Source organism: Narcine bancroftii, chromosome 1, assembly GCF_036971445.1.
Source record: "Narcine bancroftii isolate sNarBan1 chromosome 1, sNarBan1.hap1, whole genome shotgun sequence".
Classification (NCBI taxonomy): domain Eukaryota; kingdom Metazoa; phylum Chordata; class Chondrichthyes; order Torpediniformes; family Narcinidae; genus Narcine; species Narcine bancroftii.
In genome coordinates this window covers 17,779,176-17,800,970 of record NC_091469.1, presented here as the reverse complement: position 1 = coordinate 17,800,970, position 21,795 = coordinate 17,779,176, and the positions used below count along the sequence as shown (strand labels likewise).

The following is a 21,795-nucleotide window of genomic DNA, read 5'->3' as shown; positions in this document are numbered from 1 at the left end:
CGTGGGAAAGTCGAAGCCAAAATTAAAGAATTGATGGAACAAGACATTATTGAACCGGTGGAACATTCAACACAATGGGTCAGTCCCGTAGTGATTGTGCCCAAACCAAAGGGTGACATAAGACTATGTGTTGACATGAGAATGGCCAATGAAGCTATAATTAGAGAACGACACCCTACACCAACAGTGGAAGGAATACTTCAAGAACTAACTACCAGCAAGGTATTCTCAAAAATTGATCTGAAATGGGGCTATCATCAATTAGAGCTGGATCCAGGTTCCCGAGATGTAACTACATTTGTGACTCACTGTGGATTGTATCGTTACAAGAGATTATCATTTGGAATTAATGCAGCTTCAGAGATCTACCAGTATGAAATCCATCGAGTGATTCAAGGCATTCCTGGAGTTGCCAACATTTCTGACGACATCACAGTCCATGCACCAACGAAGGAAGAGCATGACAAACAGTTGAGGCATGTACTATCTAGACTACAGGAGGCAGGCCTTACCATGAATGGAAACAAGTGCCAGTTCGGTGTGTCAGAAATGGACTTCATGGGACACAGACTTACATGGGAAGGACTAAACCCTGCAGAGGCCAAGGTGAAAGCTATTGCAGAGGCACGTGCACCTCAGAACGCAACAGAGGTGAGGAGTTTCCTGGGATTGGTCAATTTTTGTGCAAAGTTCATTCCTAATTTCGCTACAGTGGCAGAACCACTAAGGAAACTAACCAGGAAAGGTGTACCATTTCATTTTGGATCTGAGCAGAAGAAAGCGTTCACAGCGCTGAAGCAAAGCCTGACAGATGAAAAAACTCTTGGATATTACGATCTGGCGGCATCAACCAAAGTCATAGCGGATGCCAGCCAGGTTGGTTTAGGAGCCGTGTTGGTCCAGATGCATGATGGAGGACCAAGAATCATTGCCTATGCCAGCAGATCGTTATCAGATGTGGAAAAAAGATACTCTCAGACAGAGAAAGAAGTTCTCGGACTTGTATGGGCCTGTGAGAGATTCCATGCATATTTATACGGCATTGAATTTGAACTCATCACAGATCATAAGCCATTAGAGGTGATCTATGCACCTAGATCCAAACCATGTGCCAGAATAGAGAGATGGGTACTTAGACTACAACCCTACAAATATAAAGTAATCCACATTGCATGGAAAGCAAACATTGCAGATCCGCTGTCCAGATTGGTGAAGGTTGGTGGTTCACAATCCAAGTCAGAATTGGGAACAGAAACAGAGAGCTTTGTATGCTTCATAGCTATTCAGTCGACACCGAAAGCTGTGACTACGAAGGAAGTCGAGAGAGAATCCGAACGTGATCCAGAACTCATGGAAGTAAGAGAATGCATACAGAGTGGACAATGGGACAAGTGTACTCACAAGGCTTACATTCCCATTAGAGACGAACTTTGTTGCATCGGACAGTGTGTATTAAGAGGTTGCAGATTGGTGATACCGCAAAGATTGAGACCGAAGATCGCATCCTTAGCGCATGAAGGACACCTAGGCATTGTTGGTACCAAGCAAAACCTCAGGACCAAGGTATGGTGGCCAGGTTGTGATAAAGACGCAGAGAAATTTGTTAAAACTTGTCATGGATGTCAAACCACAAGTAGGAGTAATCCGCCAGAACCGATCCGGAGTACGCAACTTCCGACAGGACCATGGATCGACGTAGCTGTTGATTTTCTTGGACCTTTACCGACGGGTGAATCAATTATGGTAGTGATAGATTACTACAGCAGATATTATGAGTATGTGGTGTTGAAGTCCACAACCACTGAAAAAACAATACAAGCGTTAGCAGAGATATTCGCAAGATATGGATTACCTGTTATATTATACTCTAACAATGGTCCACAATTCATTTCAGAGACATTTACGGAATACATGAGGACCACAGGTATCCACCATCATAAAGTAACTCCGAAATGGCCGCAAGCCAACGGAGAAGTAAAGAGACAAAATCAGTCCATTGAAAAACGATTGAGGATTGCACACGCTGAAAGACAAAATTGGCGAGAAGCATTGCTATCTTATGTGGCTGTCTATCGTGCAACGACTCATGCAACCACTGGAAAAAGTCCTGCAGAAGCATTTTTTGGGAGAAAAATCCGCACAAAAATGCCAGAAATAAAGGAAATCCGAGACGACCAGGAGATGAGGGACTACGATGCTGAAAAGAAAGGTGCAGCAAAGCTGTACACAGATTCGAAATGTGGAGCCAAGTACTCAGACATCATGCCAGGAGATAATGTTCTAGTGAGGCATGAAACTGGTGGTAAGCTAGACACACCTTATTACCATCAACCCTATACTGTCGTATCCAGAAGTGGCAGTATGGTGACAGTCAAGTCTCTGACTGGAGTCCTGTATAAGAGAAATGTATCAAGTGTAAAAAGGTACCAGTCCAGAGATACATCGAGCGAAGAGGTTGAAAGGCCAATACGAGATGCTGAAACTGAGAGACCTGATGATGTTCCAGAGGCAGTTACCAGCACTCATGATGAAGTGACTAGAGCGCCAGAAACACCCGAAGCCGTGGCGAGCAGTATTTCCGAAGCTGAGAGTGAACAACCGAGAAGCGACGACAATATCGCAGGCAGGCCGAAACGAAACCGGAAAGTGCCCAAACGATACGAAGACTTTGTGCCATAGTTTTAATAAGAACTTTGGGACAGTATTTTAATCTTATATCATAAAGTGCATGTATGAATGCTGTAGGAAGTAAATTTTATGTAGTTGAGTTATAGTATTACCATTAGTTACGATGTTTGTATGTTTCCGAGGGATATTGATAAGTGAAGGTAAAGTTTATTTCTGATTAAAGGAGGGATGTCATGATAATGAATATGTATGAGATGTACCGGAAGTCACGTGGTATGAGAGAGAGATAAGAACACAAGCAGGAGAACAAAGGAAACCGGAGAATAAAAAGACACTAAGAAGTTTACCTGATAAACTTGTGTTTAATGTTTTATTAACTTCACATTTCGGGCCACAAATGTGACAGTATTGACTATATGAAATCATGTGGCATTATGAGCTGTGAGGGAGTTATAGAGAACTTTCACAGTGGTATGGGCAGGTCAAATGAATGGGCAAAGGCAAACGTGATGGAACATAAAGGGAAGAAATTTTAACCATTTTTGGCAGTTAAAAATAGAAAAGTATATGAGTTATTTAAATGGTGAAAGGTTGTAATGCACTGGTGTTTAAGGGGCCTGGATGTGCTTGTACAATGGCTTCACTCTAGGTGTGTCACCCCTCAGTGTGCTTATGCAAGATTGCTAAGTGAACCAAAGTGAAATACTTCCACTAAAAATACTGGGTCTACAAGCACAGAACACAGTATTGCCCACATGTCTATTCTGAACATGACTCCTAAATCAAACTAAAACTCTGCTGCTGTACTTACATAATGCCCCTCCACCCAACTCATATTCATAAGTCTATCAAGAAGCTTCTTAAATGCAACTCTTGTATGTTCTACCAACATTACTCTTGACCCAGGCACCCTCCACTCTCTGTATTTAAAAAAAAAACTCCCTGGGAACCTCCCTTGAACTTCCACCCACTCACCTTATTTGTGTGTCCTTTCGTGGGTAATACTTTTAACCTGGGAAAAAAATTCTGACTGTCCATCCTATCAATGCCTCTCATAATTGTATAATGCTCCAGAAAAAATCAGCCTAACTCTGTCCAACTTCTTCTTCCATTACTCATACCCTCTAAACCTTGGGGCGAGCAGAAGTACATGCACTACTCCAAGTGTAGCCAAGCCAAAGTTTTATATATTTGAAGTATATCTTCCCTACTTTAATACTCACTGCCCCAGCCAATGAAGGCAAGCATACCATATGCTTTCTTTTCCATCATATCGACATGCATACCCACTTTAAATGACTGCTGGACCTGGACCTATACGGAGTAAAATAATATATTGTGTATACTCATTGTTTATGTAATTAAACCCTATATGTTTGGTAGAGGGTCAGTAAATGGGCAATGTGTCATATGAATTGAGAAAGAACATCACTTTTTATGTGAAACAGGAAGGCCTGGAGCAAATCCAGAAAACATTGACCGTCAAACAAAAGAGATTTCAACTCAAGGTTCAGTCATTTGAATAGCTATTTATGGGCTAGATGTTAATTATACTAAATTATTCTCTGGGCCCTCTTTCAGCACTGTTCCCTGTAGATATCATCAAGAGAGAGACTGGGAGACCCCAGTAATCTTCTCAACAGTTTGAATCACCCTCTGAACTAACCTCCAATTTGACACTTTACAGCTACAATGATGCAACCTATTGAGATACTCAGGTCTCTTGTAGAACATTTTAGGATTGTGGACAATAGCCATGCCCTCTTCTACCTCATTTCAAAGTATAAGCATTGCTGCACCTTCCTGACTAATGAGGAAGTGTTGTGGGTCAAGGATAGATTGTCTTTAAAATGGAAGTATTGGAATTTTGTGATCCCCTCTCTCACTACAACAGAGCTATTGATATGTAGTGGGGAGAGGTCTTTTATTGTTTTGAAGTCGATAATCATGTCCTTTGTCTTGTTATTATTGAGAATCAGGTTGTTGCTCTTGCACCGCTGTAAAAGCCTTTCAACTGATCACTTGTTTCTTTGTTACAGTTCATGCTGTGCTCTATTACCCTCTCTGGAGTATGCTTGTATGTGCACACCAACTGTCATTTTTTAAATTTTATTAATCTTAATATTAATATAGCTATAAATAATTTAATTCTTGGAATTTTAATGGACTTAATACTCTTATTAAGTGCAAAAAAATATATTTAATATGTTTAAAAGATTTCAGGCTGCTATCATCTCCGCACATTTATAAAGAGGACAAATGTCTTTTTTTTTTAATTTGTAAGTGTTTGCTATTCTATTCCCTTTCTCAAGCTAAAGTTAATCTCTTTCTCAAGCAAAAGTGAGAGATGTCTTGATTTTTATTTGATTCCATGTTTCTATTTGTACATTTTAATACAATATCAGTAGCTGTAAGATTCTTAAAAGTTACTGATTCATTGGGAAATAAGAAGGTAGTATTAGTTAATATAAATTCTCCCATTATCGGATGTCCTGAATTTTTTCAAAAGGCTTGAATTCTCTACCTAATTTGAATGAATACATGCTGATTATGGGTGGAGATTTCAACTATTGCTTAAATCTTTTGATTGTCAACTCCTCCACCATTCAGATACTCAAATAAATCAGCTAGCTATATTGACACTTTCTTGCTGGATTATGGTTTAGTCAATATGTGGAGATTTTTTATACCTGAAAAAAAAGGAATTTTCTTTCTTTTCTCATGTGTATCATAAATAGTCCAGAATAGTTTATTTTATTTATTGATACGCGTCTGATGCCTTTCATAAGGAATGTGAATATGATGCAATCACTGTTTCCGATCATGTGCCTTTAAGGCTTTCTGCTGAAATCTCTGTTGTCACTTCCAAAGTTTAAGAATGGTCATTCTATTCCCCTCTGCTTTAGGATGAGAAATTCATTAGCTTCATTAAAGATCAGATCTCTTTCTTTTTTCAGACAAACTCTACTAAAGGGATATCCAATTTTATATAAACATTTTTACGAGGACAAATAATTTCTTACTCTGCTGGACTTAGTAAAAATACTAAAAAGTGAATTGACAGTACTTGCTAATAGAATAAATAATACTCTAGGATGCCAAATATGGATCTTTGTCAGGAAAGAGTAGAACTTCAAACTCACCATGATTTATTATTAACTTACCCTATCGAGAATCAGCTACTTAAACTTAAATCTCAATTTTATGTACATGGACAGAAATCAGGTAAGAGTCAACTGAAAGCAGCAGAAACTAAAAGACAAAGTACAAAGATACATAAGAATGATGGAAACTTTATTTTTGATCATGCTGAATTTAGTAATGTGTTACAGGAATTCTATTCAGATCTATACAAATCTGTATTTCCTGATAATTCTATTTCAATGGATAGATTATTTCAACAATTGAATATTCCAAAACTATCACCAGAAGATCAAAATTTGTTAGAAGCTCCAGTTTCAGAGTTGGAAGTTTCCCAAGCTATTTCTTCTCTTCCATTTGTCAAGGTTCTAGGGCTGGATGGCATTACAGTGGAATTTTAAAAATCATTTACTAATTTACTTGCCCATCAACTGTGTAAAGTATTCGAAAATTCATGTTTTTTTTTTCTGGGACTTTACTGGCAACTGTTTATGAAGCATCAATTTCATAAAAAAATTCTGAATGAATGTACTTCCATATAACCATTTAACCATATAACCGTTTACAGCACGGAAACAGGCCATGTCAGCCCTTTAAGTCCGTACCGGTTCACTTGAACAACTCCACTAGCTCCTCCGCAAGGTAGGCCAATTTCTTAATTGAATTTAGATTTTAAAGTCTTTCTAAGATTTTGGCCAGTAGGATGGAAAATGTCATTTCCTCTGTTATATCTAAAGATCGTACTGAATTTATTAAAGGTCGTTGTTCATGTTTTTAACATCCATAGATTATTTCACATTATTTATTTCCCTTTGGACATAATTTCAGAATGTGTAGTTTCTCTAGTTGCTGAAAGGGCTTTTGACAGAGTGGAGTGAATGGTTTATTAGAAACATTAAAGATATTTAATTTTGGTATGGGGTTTATAACATGGATTAAATTGATTTACAGTACCCCCTTAGCTTTGGTGGTTACTTATTTAGGATGCTCACGGGAACCAGATAGGGATTCACCTTAGCCCCATGCTATTTGATCTAGCTTTAGAACCTCTGGCAATACCCCTTAGAGACACTCATGAGGTTCAAGGGATTGTCAGAAATAGAGTGACTCATAAGGTTTCTTTGTATGCTGATGACCTATTAATTTATATTTCAGATCCTGAAAGATCTATGTTATCTGTGTTTTCTCAATTCAGCTTTTTCCCTGGTTATAAATTATACCTTCATAAAAATGAACTTTTTGTGATTAATAAAAAGGTCCCTACTTACACTCAAGTTCTATTAAAGGCTGTCAGAGATAATTTCACATATTTAGGGGTTAAAATTACTAAACTATTTAAATATTTATATAAACTCAATTTTTCTCCTTTTTTTGAGTATGTGAGACTGTCTTTCTCTTGATGGTCTCCTTTATCATTTTCTTTAATAGGTCATATTAATGTTGTTAAAATGATAATATTACCTAACTTTTTATATCTATTTCAAGTGATTCCAGTTTTCATCCCAAAGTCTTTTTTATATAATATTGACTTAAAAGTTTCTTCTTTTATTTGGAAGAACAAAAACTCTAGAATTAGTAAATTTCATTTCCAAAAATTGAAAAAAAGATGAACATATGGCCCTACCTAATTTTAGATTTTATTACTGGGCTGTTAATATTCATTATCTAACTTTTTGGATATTTATTTGACAAATTGGATTGTCCATTTATGGACAGATTTAGAATTGAAATCTATACAGCAGCTTTCAGTGGCTTCTTTTCATTTAGTTTTTCCAAGATCAATAAGAATATATCTATCCAATACTCAATCATATATTGTGAATCTGGTTTCAATTTAAGAAAATGTTTAATTTTAAAAATGTTGTTTATCTCGTGCTATCTCTCATAATTATTATTTTTTGATCGTCAATAATTGATCAATCTTTCTCTATTTGGAAAATCAAAGGTATTATTTCTTTTGCAAAGTTATTTTAGGAAGATTGCTTAATGTCTTTTGAACAGCTGGCAAGCAAATATGACTTACGAAATATTCATTTTTTAGATATTTACGGATTACAAACTTCTTAAATTCCATATTACCAGACATTCCATTTGAATATCCACCTGATCTAGTTGATAACATTTTTCAACTGAATCCTTCTCAGAAAGGATTAATTGGAATAATATATGATAGATTATTGAAATTACATCCAGTACTTCAGAATAATATTAAAATAGGGAATTGGAACTTGCAAGACCTTTATCGGAGGATCTATAGGGCAAGATTCTTAAACTGGTGAATACATCTTCAATATGTGCCCAATATTCATTAATCTAGTTCAAAGAGATGCATCATGTTCACATGTCCAAAGATAAGCTGGTTTGTATCTTTTCTAATATTAACCCTTCTTGTGACAGATGCAAATCTGACACATAGGTTTTGGTCCTGTCCATCCTTAGAAACCTATTGGAAAGACATTTGAATATCTTTTCAACTGTATTTCATGTGGTGTTATGACCCAATCCAAAAACTGCTCTTTTTAAGCTTATTGAACCAGACAAAGGGAGCTTTTCTGACCCTGCATAACGGGTTGTGGCCTTCTCTACAATGTTGGCTAGAAGAGCCATCTTATTCAAATGGAAATACTCTCGACCTCCCAGTGTTCAATGGTTCTTTCATATTATGTCACGTTTAAGTTTATAAAAAAAATTATCTATTTGATTCATCAATGAAATGTGAAGATACATGCAGACGTTTATGTCTTATTTTCATTTGATATAAATGTTTTTAAGGTGATTAGATGTGATCACTCTTCCAGATGAGATATTATCTTACCTTTGTTTTTTGATTCATGGTATGAATCAAAAGCTACAAAATATATGTAACCCTTAAGATAAGCTGTTCAATTGTCTTTTTGGTTAGTTTTCTTTTTGTTAATATAGTATGTGAGGTGGTTTATAATATATTGGAAGTGGGGGGGGGGGCAAGTTTTTACAGTTTTAAGTTTTATCTTGATATATACACATATGTGATGTAGTTTCAGTTTCATTCTCTTTTCTTCACTTAACTGTATTTATTATAAAACAAAACAATTAAAAAATAAAGATGATGTTGAAGACTGAGCTAAAGCCAATCAACAACAATGTATCATTCTCAAGGTCGGACTTGGCAGAGTGGAGGGTCTGAGCTATTGTCTTTTCTGTGGATTAGCATTGTCACTGGCAGGTGCACTCTATTACCAGTCACTCAAGCCACTTCAAGATTGTGGAGGTCAGTGCCACTCAATGGTAGTTATTTAGTCCAACTACTGTCACTCTCTTGGGCACCAGGTTGATAGTAGCGACCTTGAATCCTATGGGGATCATGAACTGTTGGAGTGATATAGTCAAAATGTCCTTTAGGACCTCCATCAGCTGGTCTGCACAGTCCTCCAGCACCTGACCAGGTCTGTTATCCGGTCCTGTTGCTATGTTTGGTTCACCCAGGATAGGATCCTCCTCACCTCAGCGGCAGTTATGCAGGGTACCTTTTCACCGGTTGTGGGGTGGGGGGAGGGGAGGGGAGAGGTGGTGAAAACAGGTCTTTCTTTGGCTTCAAATTGTTTTCCATATTAAACTGTGCACAGAAAAGGTGTTAAAATGTCAGAAAGGGAGGCGTCATTATCATTGACTTTTGGTTAGATCACAATAGGTGTAACATGTATTTCCAAAGGGCAAATTATGTCTAAAACATCTGATTAATTTATTTGAAGGATCACTAAAATAGTTGGATAACAGATCAAATGAAGTTATTTGCAAGAGTTTATTGATTATAGTTAACTTGACAGAATAAAATGCAACGTTGAGCTCAGTAGAAGATTAACAAAGCAGCTGAAAAGGCAATAAATTCTGTAAGTGCTGAACGTGCCAGGTTATGACTTGTGTTCTGCAAGATTGCATGTCAGAACTGCAACTACTAAAATATTGGTAAACAGCTTGGATAATGCAATGGGAAAACATTGATCCAAGTTTGTTAATGATACAGCAACGTTCAGCATCAACAGCAGGATATTCTCTTCCTCTCAGTCTTGGAAACATTAGAACAATCCATTTTGTTTTTGAGGCTATTTGGTAAAATTAACAACAGATATGCAATGGATTGCAAATAAATTACAAACTTATATGTTATGGAAAAGGACATTTTGATGAATGTCAGAAAATACAAGATCATCCCTTTTGGACTTAAAATGGAGAGCAAAACACTTTCTTAATAGTGAGAAGTGTGGAACATTGGAGATCTGATGAATCTTTGAGATGCCTGCACAGATTTTTAAAATTCCTGGACAGGTAGGGGAAAACAAATCATTCAGTTATTGGAATCAATCTAAACTACAACTAGATGAGTTAAAAGTTTGAACCATAGATCATAGAATATTAAAGCACAAAAACAGGTCCTTCAGCCCATCTAATCCATACTAAACTATATTTTTGCCTAGTCCCTTTGACCTACTCCCAAACTATAGTCTTCCATATCTCTCCCATCTGTGTGACTGTTCAATTTTTCTTTGAATGTCAAAATGATCTGGAAAAATTAAAATGAGAGACAAGGAGATGAATGAGTATTTTGTGTCAGTCTTCACAGTGAAAGACATTAGCAATGTGCCAGATATCTTAGGTTATCAGGGAAGGGAAAAGGTGCTCCGAAAGTTGAATGATCTAAGGGTGGATAAGTCTCCAAGACCAGATGGATTGCACCCTCAGGTCCTGAGGGTTTCAGGTGGCACCTCATTCCACACTCTCATCACATACTATTTGATTGAAAAGGTTTCCCTGAAAACATTTCACGCTTCACCCATAACCCATATCCTCCAGTTATTGTCTCATCTAACATCAATGGAAAGAGTCTGCTTATATTTACTCTATCTATACCCCTCATAATTTACTATACCACTATCAATTCTCCCTTCATTCTTCTATGCTCCAGGGAATAAAGTCTAATCTTGTTTTACCTTTTCCTGTAACTCAGTTCCCCAAATCCCAGCAACATCCTTGTCAAGCTTTGCTGCACACTTTCAATGTTATTGATATCATTCCTGTAGTTTTGTAACCAGAATCGCACAAAATACTCCAAATTTGTCCTCATCAAGGTCTTAAGATCATAAGACAGGAGCAGAAAAAGGTCATTCAGCCCATTGAGCCTGCCCCACCATTTAATCATGCACTCATCCATTTTCCCTCTCAGCCCCACTGCTCAGCCTTCTCCGCATTACTTTTGATGCCCTGACTAATGAAGAACCTTTCAATCTCTGCCTTAAATACACCCAAATCATGTGACCTTCACAGGTTTACAACCCCCTGGCTGATGAAATTCCTACACATTTCTATTCTAACCAGATGTCCTTCAATCCTGAAGTTGTGCCCTCTATTCCTAGACTCTCCCACCAAAGAAAACAAAATTTCTACATCTACACTGCCCATGCCTTTAAACATTTGAAACATTTCAATGAAATCCCTTGTCATTCTCCTAAATTCCAATGAATACAAGCCAAGAGCTGTCAAATGCTCCTCATATGATTACACTTTAATTCTGGCAATTATCTTAGTGAATCTTCTTTGAACCCTCTTCAACATCAGCACATATTTTCTTAAATGAGGAGCCCAAAACTGCTCACATTACTGCAAGTGAGGTCTCACTAGTGCCTTCCTTATAAAGCCTCAACTTAAGACCTTGCTCTTATATTCAATTCTTCTTGAAATTAATGCCAGCATTGCATTTGCCTTCTTCACAACCATCTTGTTACGGAGTCCAGAGGACCCCAAAAACAAGCAGCAATAGATATGCACCACAACACGGGGTTACGTAAACAAAAGTAGTTTTTAATTAAAATTGAACAAGAAAACAGAATTAAACTCTAACCTATTACTTAACCTACCTAACTACTTAATCCCCCCTCTAATACTAAGTGCAGATGTGTGTAATGTATATTTAAGATTAGAAAAGTTCTTTGGATCACAGTCCAATCTCACTGGTTGCAGGCAATTCTTGTACTGTGCACAGAAGTTAGCATTAACAAAGTTCACCAGTCTTTGGTGTTTAACAGGCAAATGGTTACCTCTCAGGAGGGTTCTTTCTGGTTTTCAGAGAGAGATTCCTTTTCCAGGATATCCGCATTTGATTCCTTCTCAATCAGTCTTGCTGATGAAACTTGCCCCCTTCAGGGTTCTCCAGATGATCCTCTTTCTTTCAGGTCGTCTTCTCCTTTGACCAGGAAGCCTTCCAAATTTTGCCAGCTTGTCCTTTTGGAACTAATTTCTGTCTCCTCTCTCTCTGTTCCACACCCTCCCTCTCTGAGAGAAAAACTCTTCTACACTGCCTATAAAGATCATATCCTCTTCCAGGCAAGCTGCTGTTAATACTTTGTGGCCTCTTGCAAAAAGCACTCTGCAACAGTCCTGCAAACATTCTGTGTTTTAAAATGTGTATCTGCAAGCTGCTTTAACAATTCCTCCCAAACCGCCTCTAAGTACTCTGTCACAATCTCAACATTGAAGTTTTCCATCAGGCTATCTTACTCAAGGACTGCCAGGTCCCTTTGCATCTGGGTATTTTCATTTTTCTCTCCATTTAAAAAAAATAGTCTGTCTGTTTATTTTTTTTCTACCAGAGTACACTTTCTGACATTGTATTACATTTACAAATTATCTGCCCATTCTCCTAATCTGTCTAAGTCCTTCTGCATTCTTTGTATTTCCTCTACACTGCCTACTCCTCCACCAACCTTTGCATTATCTGCAAACGTGGATACAAAGCCAATCATTCCAAAATTTAAATCATTAATATACAACCTTAAAAGAAGCAGCCCCAAAACAGGCCACTGTGAAACACCACTGGTAACTAGTAGAGAATATAAATCCTGTGAATCAGCAAATGTGCTACCCACGTTAGTATGTTTGCCATTATACCATGGGCTTTTACCTTGTTAAGTAGCCTTATGTGCAACACCTTGACAAATACCTTCTGAAAATCCAAATACACAACATCCACTGCATCTCCTTATCCAGCCTGCTTGTCATTTCCTCAAAGAATTGTCAAGCAAGATTTTCTTTAAAGAAACCATGCTGGCCTATCCTGTCATCTGCCTCCAAGCACTTGTAACTTCATCCTTTACAATTGACTCCAACATCTTCCCAACACAGACGTCAAACTAACAGGCCTATAAGTTTCTTTCTGCTGCCTCACTCCTCATTCCCTTCTTGAATAGTTGGGTGACATTTGTGATTTTCCATTCCTCCAGGACCATGCCAGAATCTATTTATCTAAAAGACCTCCTCCACAATCTCCACTGTTACCTCTGTTCTACTGGACTCCTGAGTATCCTAGTGTTGTCCTCCCAAAGTACAACACCTCTCACTTGCCTGTATATAATTCTATCTGCTATTTTTCAGCCAATGTTTCCATCTCATGTAAGATCCCTCTGAAAGCTTTGAAAGCCTTCCTCACTATCCACAACAACTCCAATCTTTGTATCATTTGCAAACTTGCTGATCCAATGTACGACATTATCATCCAGATTATTAATATGCATGACAAACAACAATGGATCCCAGCATCGATCCCTGAGGCACACCACTCATCACTCATCACTCCAGTCTGAGAAGCAAATATCCACTACCACTCTCTGGCAATGTTTAATCTAGTTTATCAACTCATTGATGACTTGGAGGAGGGGACAAAATGTGGTGTAGCCAAGTTTGCGGATGACACCAAATTGAGTGGAAGAGCAAATTGTAATGAGGATGTGGAGAGTCTGCAGAGGGATATAGTGGGCAGATGGAGTACAATGTTAGTAAGTGTGAGGTTATCCACTTTGGCAAGAAAAATAAAAGAGCTGAATATTATTTAAAGGGTGAAAAACTACAGCATGCTGTTGTGCAGAGGGACTTGGGAGTGCTTGTGCATGAATCGCAAAAAGTTAGGTTGCAGGTGCAGCAGGTGATTAAGAAGGTAAATGGAATGTTGGCCTTCATCGCTCGAGGAATTGAATTCAGGAGTAGGGAGGTAATGTTGCAACTGTATAAGGTACTGGTGACACCGCACCTGGAGTACTGTGTCCAGTTCTGGTCTCCATATTTGAGGAAGGATATACTGGCTTTGGTGACGGTCCAGAGGAGGTTTACTAGGTTGATCCCTGGGATGAAGGGGTTGACTTATGATGAAAGATTAAATCGTCTAGGATTGTATTCGCTCAAGTTCAGAAGAATGAGAGGAGATCTTATAGAAACAGATAGGATTATGAAGGGTATGGATAGGATAGATATAGAAAGGTTTTTTGAGCTGGCCGGGGAAACTAAAATGAGAGGACACAGTCTCAAGATTTGGGGGAGTAGATTTAGGACAGAGATGAGGAAAAATAGTTTTTCCCAGAGAGTAGTGAATGTTTGGAATTCTCTAACCAGGGAAGTGGTTGAGGTTGCTTCATTAAACATATTTAAAATTCAGTTAGATAAATTTTTACATGATAGAGGAATTAGGGGATATGGGGAGAAGGCAGGTAAGTGGAGTTAGGTCATAAATTAGATCAGCCATGATCTTATTGAATGGCGGAGCAGGCTCGCTGGGCCTATCCCAGGCAACTGAACCTTCCTGAATAACTTCCTGTTGGTCCTTGTCAAAGGCCTTACTAAAGTTAATCAAGACAACAACCATGGCCTTTCCTTCATCAACTTTTCTGATCACATATTCCAAAACTCTATAAAATTGGCTAACCCCGACATACCAAGCACAAAGTCATGATGACTTTCCCTAATAAATCCCTGTCTTTCCAAATACTTGTAGATCTAGACTCATAGAATAACTTCCAATAATTTACCCATCACTCACGAGCCTATAATTTTCTGGATTATTCCTACGGCCTTCCTTAAACAATGGAAAAACATTAACCATCCTCCAGTCCTCTGGCACCTCACCCATGGCTAAAGACATTTTAAATATCTCTGCCCCTAGGGCCCCTTCCTCCAGTTAGAGATGGAAGTTAAGGTACAGCCAGTTACACAGATGTACTCTGATCAATGCCAGACAACAGATTTTAAATAGGATATATTACTCTTGGGGAATGTGTATCGCAGATTTACCCGATGATTTCTTGACTCAAAGATTTGAAAGTGAAGAGATGTGATATAAGAAAGTTTTGAATTCTCTGTATCTCCAAATAATGTGGTGTGATTTAATTGATATAAAAGATTTTAAAGTAATCTGATGCAGAAGACAATGAGAAACTATTTTTGTGTAATGCACAAAAGAATCTCTTTTTGCTTACTGGGAAAGTGTGCAAAGATTGGTAAAAGTTCACACCATCTTCCACAGCTGGCAATTGACCTTTTGTTAATTTCATATTTAGAATTGGGAAAGGCTTATTAATTAAAGTTAGTGATGGATATGAGAAAAAGGGCAGCATAGATTTTGGTCTCAGATCAAACATAATTTAATCAAATAGCCCAATCAACTGTTCTCATATTTCTGAGGCTGAGATGCAGAGAATTTCTCTCACTCTGAGTTTCATTAGTTAACCCTAAAGGGTCATTAGCTGTTCAGGTGCTCTATGAACCCAAATATGAGAACAATGTATTATTGGGGTTTGAACAATATAGGGACTGACAGGAACTCAATTGGTCAATACCCAGCTATAATTCTCCTGAATAACTGAGAAGGCTTGAGTGTACTATTCTTCATCCAATGTATTACATTCATAACATTGCTCAGTGCTTAGTGGTTTGTAGTAGTCTGAAATCACTACTTGCAGTTTTCCACAGAGAAACAGAATTATTTTGGGCCTAAAATGTAAGTGGAAGTGAGATTACAAAAGTAAGCAATCTCAGAATACTTCTTCCACTGTAGAAAAGAGCAACCTTTCACACAATGTTCATGTGTGTGAACCATCTAGGAATGCAGGCCAACTAAAGGAGGTAATTGATGTGTTCTGCAACATAGTGTAGAACATCTTGTAAATCATAGTGTAAACATAGTGTAAATCATGTTCAAGCCTGTAAATTTCCAACTCTGAACAAAGTGATATATTTTGGGATGTTGATGCTGACAGGTAACTTGTAGCTCACTTGGGAAACTGAAAGTTTTTGCAGCACAGGAGACAGTTGGGTCTGCTGCCTTCAGACACCATACCAGAGGTCATAGTTGAAAAGATGGAAAGGAAGAAAGGGTCCAGGGGACTTCAGTTACAATTACAGGCACCCATTAGGAAACAAAAGAAAATGAAAGAAAAAGGAACAGCACCTTCTAGATCCTGCCCCACAATTCAATATTGTTGCTAATCCTTTAACTTGATTGCACTCCATTGCCAATTCAGGAATTCTACTGACCCCAATCCTGGAGCATGCCAAAAATTAAACAACTACAGCATTCTGAAGAGGAGAAATCAAAAGATTCATCATTGAGTGAAACACTTTTCATAATTTTAGTCTTAAATGGCTGATCCCATACCTTGACACAACTTCATATGTTGACCTCCTCATTAGTCAGGAAGGAGCAGCAGCACCTACAACTCCTAAGGAGGCTGTGGAGGGCAGGGCTACCAGCCACCATATTGACAACCTTCTACAAGAGCACAATTGAGTGTGTCCTCTTTGGCTGCATCATTGTGTGGTATAGTAGCTGCAAAGCATCACACTGCAAGTTTATACAGAGGATTATTAAAACACCTAAGTGGATTACTGAGGTCTCTATTGACAGCATTTATAGGAAGTTGTCTAAATAGGGCTCAAGGAATGAAGAGACCCTTTCCATTCAGCGCACAGTATCTTCAACCCACTATCATCAGGAAGGTACTGGAGCATCAAATCAGTACTGGGGAATAGCTTCTTCCCACAGACTGAGACTGATCAACAGTATCCTGTAACCATGAAAATTATCCCACACTTTTAAGTTTATTTATTTTTATTACTTATGTCATCATTGTATTGTGTGTTCCTGTCCATGCACCATGGTCTGGCAAGATGCTGTTTCATTAGGTTATATATGTACCATCAGATGATAAGAAACTTGAACTTGAACTTGATAGCTCACATTTCTGGGCTCTCAACAGGAGAAACAGAATGTCAGCATCTCCTCTGCCAAGCTTTCTCGGTATCTTACATGTGTCAAAGAAATCACATCCCATCCAATTGATTTGCAAAGAGTACAGGCTGTCTTCTTGTGTGATAGGCCTGTCATTCAAGAAATTATTCTGAAATAAAAACAAGTTCAGCCTCAGCATAGCACTGACTTTGATGCTGGATATCTACCATGAGTTAAAGGTCTCACCATATCTTCAATTTATTGGCTTATGGAGTGTTGTTCAACAGTACTTAGAAAAGCAAACTAAAAAAAATTGTACAGCGTAGACCCTGAAATCTACAATGCCAATCAATATCATTCAAAGACTGATCCTTCACCTTGGCTCCACTTTTCTGCCTGCTTCCATTATCCTTTGATGTACTCAGAGTTTTAAAAAAAATCTATCAACATTGATTGTTCTAAACAGCATACCATGAACCTTTCCTGGTGCAGAGAGTATCTAAGATGTCATCCTGAATGAACAAAATTCTCTTCATTTCTTTTCTAAATGTTCTCCCTAAATTGTAAGACCATACTGCTGCTTCTCGATGCTGGAATTCAAAGCTAAACGCAATCAGCTGGAGGAACTCATCAGGTAGAGCAGCATCGGTGGAACAATGAAGGATTTTGGCTTAGAACGCTGACTTCTTTTTCTCCCCCTGCTGCTGCTTGACCCAATAAATTTTTTTCCAGCAGATTGTCTTTTACATCCAGAGGGCACCTGTTTTCTTCCTATTTCTGTGTTCAATGTTCAGGGACACCATTCTGAATGCCAGCACTTTGCAAACTTATTCCATTTAGACAAAAAAAAAGATTTTCTATTATCCTTCTTTGGACCCTTTGGATCCCTCTCGCTGTCTACTTTTGCATCTTGCTTCCTGACATGAACAAACATTGTACTTATAAATAACTGAAACTTCAGCACTAAATGTTATGCATCTCTGCTATTATCAGCCTTGGCATCTGAAAGTGACACATTTATTCTTAATTTTGTTTTCAATTCATTTATATATCCTCAACCCTTCTGAAAATTTGGATTTGAACTTCTGAGGCTTTATCCTGTGTTAAGATCTTTTGAATGGCATTTTATTTATTGGTTTCTACAAATCCTTCAATATGATACCCACTGGTTCCTTCCAACTCTCCTGTAGTCTCGTCCTATATATATTTTAAATTATATCTTTCCATATATGTGCACAGATTATGTGCTGTGAGTTGTGCCTGGACATGTGCTGTTTTGTCTGGTTGTACATATACAGACAAATGACAGTAAACTTGAACTTAAACTCAGAAAAAACCTTTCAACCACTTTCAACCACCTGTCATAAGTTCCAACCTGTACTAATCTCATTCACTAGCATTAACCTATTGCTATTTATGCCACAGCATTTGAGCTACAAATTGATTTATATTGTGAGAGAGCCTGCTTCTTTCATCTTGTCTGGCAGTGCATTCCAGTATTCAACCATCAATGGACTCTGAATGCATCCTAAATGTCTATGCCCTTAGCTTAACTCTTTTGACTCCGGCAAATTATAAACTTTCATAATATTTACTATGTAGACAAGCGCTCCCATTGGCTGTCTCCGCCCGCTGCAGCCACTGTACTCACCACAACGCTATTGCACATGAGCGAGTCCCCGCAAAGTGCTCTAGTTAAAAAAAAAATGAAGCTTCCCTGGTGGAGGACATCATTTCCAGGGGCTCCTGTTATACATTAGGCATTATAAAAACTGCCAGATTCTGGGACCAAAATGAGTTTAATGGGTCAAAGGTGCTTTTAACCTGCAGGAGGACCACCCCATTAAACCACCAACCAAGCATTTTAAGGGGAATCCCACCCCCGTGATGATGCGGTGAGTGATGCATCATGCACTCACTAGATGAAATGAAGTAAAAGATTTTAACCTTACTCTTCCTGGGAAGCATGTTTAAGCCATGATATAATATCCATTTTTCTGACTTGCAATGCTGAGTTCCTCCTCTACATTTGAACTTAGTGCTGACATCTCTGGAATAATTGGGTCAGCTATTTTGATTTTCAAGCCTCCAGTGGATGTGACCTAGGTAAGTTTAACTGGGTTCCCTAACTACCTCTGAGGTAGGGCAGGGACCCGGTTGATTCAGGAGCACGCTGACTGGGTCGGATCTATTCAAGCTGCCTTGTGAATGGGGCACTAACCAAGCAAATTACCCAGTTAACCCCATTTTACAAGGCAGCTTGAAAGCACCTATTGTACTGTTGAATTTAACAGTAAAGTATTTGTCAGAGGTTGGCACTTTTTGTTGTCTGGTTATTCGATGTGACAACAAACATGGTGTCAAAAGTCTGAACCTGAAGCCGCCTTCAAGTGAAAAGTGAATAACCAACGCCACATTTGCAACACATTTATGACTGCACCATAATGGCAGATGGATTCAAAAGGCCTGACCCGCTTGTGTTTGAGGCAACGTGGCCGAGAATTGGCACATATTTGAACAAGAATATGACATTTTCATCATGGCAGTACATAGTGATGTCTGCCCAAGTCAAAATGTACATTTTACTAAATTTAACGGGCTTTGAGGCCATTGAAATGGGAAGGTCATTCACATGTGCAAATGAATTGTGTGAAGGGAATATCGTTATTAGTTAAGCTGAGTCAAGAGACGATCCCGAGTGTGGTGATATGGCTGTATGTACTGGCTGGCCTGCCCTCCAGGGGTCTCCCTACCTTAGCTTCTCCCTTGATCCTTCCCATGTGAACCCTGGCCATAAATGTCATGTCCCCTCTCCTTCCCGCTCATTTTCCTAGCCTAGAACTGGGCCAGCAGTCACTTGCTTAATAAAGCCTATTGTCTTCTATCTGTATCATTATTGGGCTATCGATAGCGCCCAACAATTTATTAAGCAAGATTTTAGAATTCTCCAGTTATGGAGAAATTGCTATGCCCCGAAATGCTGGAAGTAAGACCCCCAAGTCTCGGGTGCATCGGTACTCTTGGAGCAGTGGGTGAACTGTTTCAATAATTTTCTTGACACTGTTGAGGAGGTGGTCGACTTGGACAAGAAGAAGCTCAAGATCCCTCAAGGACGAGTTGGCCAGAAAGCCTACCTGACCATCTTAAGCTGTGCGACCTACACCGAAGCGATGGCTGAGCTGTGGGCACACTATAAGCCCAAGGTGAACTCAGTTTACTCCCATTACCAGCTGGCGTCCCGGAAACAACAGCCTGCTGAGTCTGCTGAAGAGTTTGTCCAGTCCTTGGTCACACTGGGAAAAAAACTGTTTGGGAGATTTCATGGGCCCGGGCACGATATTGCTGAACCAGTGCGTGGAAGAGCTGATCAGAGATGCCTGTGTGCTGGGGTTGAGGTCGGACTACATCTGGCAAAGACTCCTCGAAGAGGACCCGCTCCCTCTAAGAAAGGTCATCAAACTGGTCAGAACTCTGGACTCGGCTCAGTGCCAGGTGGTGTCAATCGTGGGCAGAAGCGGGCCAACCATATACATTCCACCACGAGGGCCATCGGCCTAGGACTCAGCGTCGGAAATTAGCGAGCCAACAGCGGCTGCAATCATACCGACCTCATCTTCGAGGTACAACTTCTGACGGAGAGTGAGGCACGTGAGGCACCTCTGCCCCGCGAAAGGAGCGACGTGCTCGGGTTGTGGTAAGAGGGGACCTGCAGGTCCCAAATGCAGCCAGTGAGGAATGCAAAGAGCGTTCCCAAAGAGATTCCAGTGCTGACTGTGTGTGCGGTGAGGGGAGCCCCATCTAACTGGCCACTGCTCCCAGCCTCGGTACCTCGGTCTACCATACTAGTGATGTCACTTCTGGCCGCCCTGACTCCACTTCTGGCTTCTTCTTCATCCGATGCTGCGTGGTCAACATGGAGGTCATCATCTTGGGTGGGCCTCCCCAACAACAACAACGATGAAGAAACGTCACTTCTCGCTTCAGTGACACTAAATCAGGACAGTCCTCACCCGATCTCGAACTCAATGATGCAAATCGAGGTGAATGGACATAAAATTAACTGACTTTTTGATAGCAGCAGTACGGAAAGTTTTGTTAACCCTGATGTGGTCCAGAGACTCTCCTTCCCAGTCCAACCCATGACCAGGATGGTTTCAATGGTGGCCAGGGACCAACAGATGAGTATTTTGGGGTATTGTGTAGCATCGCTGATGTTAGGGGGGGGGGGGGAATGTTATAATGACTTTGTTTTACTATTCATGCCCTACCTCTGCACGCCGATCCTCATAGGCCTTGAATTTCAGAGTCAATTTAGGAGCGTGACGATGGCGTTTGAAGGCCCCCAACCACCATTGACCATTCGAAGCCCTCGGCATTTGGGTGACCATCCCCAACCAAATGACCGCCCCCCGTTACCATCCTGTGGCACCAACACCCAATCCCTGTCACTGTCCAGCGGTATGTGCACTCAGTCCTCGGCACAGTCCAACGGTCCCGGTACTTGGTCCCCAGCTATGACCTGTGGCCTCACTACCTTAAGGGTGCCCTCTCTGTCACAGTTCGTGAACCTCACCCTGGATTGCAAATCTATGCCACCAAGATTTGGCGCTATAGTTCAGAGGATGTGCAATATATCCGGACTGAGGTTTACCGACTCCTGACGGAGGGGATCATGGCCCCTAACATGGCCCCTCTCCAGTCCCTGGAGAGCACATTTCCTCGTGGTCAGAGGGCGGGCAAGCCCTGGATGGTAATTGACTATAGTCAAATCATCAACCGCTTCACCCAGCTGGATGCGTACCCACTCCCCCGTATAGCTGACTTGGTCAATAAGGTCGCCAAATATAGAATTTATTTTGACCATCTAACACCACCCCACATGAATGCCTCTTTGCTTTCCCTAGGAGGTTGGTGAATGGTTCTTCCATCCCTCCCTTTCTGGAATCCCCAGGGCCGGTTCTCCTTCGGAAGCATGTCAGAGGCCATAAGACAGATCCACT

At 39.7% G+C, this 21,795-nt stretch overlaps 1 long non-coding RNA gene across 4 annotated transcripts in view; it reads left to right on the top strand.

Moving 5' to 3' along the window:
* Window positions 1-21,795, top strand: part of LOC138763658 (uncharacterized) — a 78,249-nt gene that overhangs the window by 7,554 nt on the left and 48,900 nt on the right. For all 4 annotated transcript variants that reach the window (XR_011357742.1, XR_011357720.1, XR_011357733.1 and 1 more), the window contains one exon: window positions 6,338-6,411. This is a non-coding gene — a long non-coding RNA (uncharacterized lncRNA). The remainder of the gene's footprint in view (window positions 1-6,337; window positions 6,412-21,795) is intronic.